Source organism: Acanthamoeba castellanii (assembly GCF_000313135.1).
Source record: "Acanthamoeba castellanii str. Neff unplaced genomic scaffold scf7180000084582, whole genome shotgun sequence".
Taxonomy (NCBI): domain Eukaryota; phylum Discosea; order Longamoebia; family Acanthamoebidae; genus Acanthamoeba; species Acanthamoeba castellanii.
In genome coordinates this window covers 191,654-192,761 of record NW_004457252.1, presented here as the reverse complement: position 1 = coordinate 192,761, position 1,108 = coordinate 191,654, and positions in this window count along the sequence as shown.

Below are 1,108 nucleotides of genomic sequence, written 5' to 3'. Positions count from 1 at the left end.
GCCCTCTTTGGCGACGAGCTCAAGCAGATCTACGGCCACGACATCGACCTCGAATCTATTTGGTGACGAGTTGGCCGAACACCCAAGACTTTTTAATAAAAATAAATTATCACCATCATTAACGGAATACCCCTAAATTCAATTTATTATGTATATTTGTCTGTAATTTCCCTGCTCAAAAAATAAAGTCAAATTTCGCCGTGCGAAGCTAACCGGAGTTTTGACTTAGAAATGGGTTGCGCCAACGCCACACAACAAAGAAGACTCGTTTTCTCGCTTGCTCTGTAAGCTCGTGACCTCGCGTTTCGTTCAAAATGCGTCCCAGAGCATGGGCTTCAAGATGTGATAGCACTCATCCCTCTAGGAGGCCTCATTGGGCCGCTAGGATCTCGCCGGTTCCGAGTCATTTTGCCATCTTTTAAACGTCACACAACAAAGAGCATTAGTTTTCCCGCTTGCCTTGTAAGCTCATGACCTCTCGCTTCGTGCAAAATCCGTCCCGGAGCGTGGGCTTCAAGATGTGATTGCACTCAGCACTGTAGGGGATGCAACGAAAACGCGTAACACTCGTTAAACGCGTTTAACTAGTTTAACTAGTAAAACACTGATTAAACTCGTTTAACGACCTGCCCACTCGTCGAACGTGTGGGCCACTTGTGAAACGAGTGGAGAATGTGTGAAACGAGTAGAGAACGCGTGAAACGAGTAGCAAACGCGTGAAACGAGTAGAGAACGTGTGAAACGAGTAAAAACCGCTTGGAACGAGTAAAACCCGCGTGGAACGAGTAAAACCCTCGTGGAACGAGAAAAAAATGCGTAAATAACGAGTAAAACGAGTAAATAACGAGTTGAAGGAGTAAAAAAACGCCTAAAAAACGAGTAAAATGACCACAAACCACCTGTGGCAACACTGATTAAACGCTTTAAACTAGTTAAACGCGTTTAACGAGTGTTACTCGTTTTCGTTGCATCCCCGTAGGATGCTGCTCGCGCAAAAAAGTTCACTTTCAAAAAAAAAAGAGGGAGGACTTGAAAAAACCCAGCTGTAGGGACCTCACGTAAAACGCCTGTGACAACATGCGTACCAAATGTGAGCACGCGTTGAGTG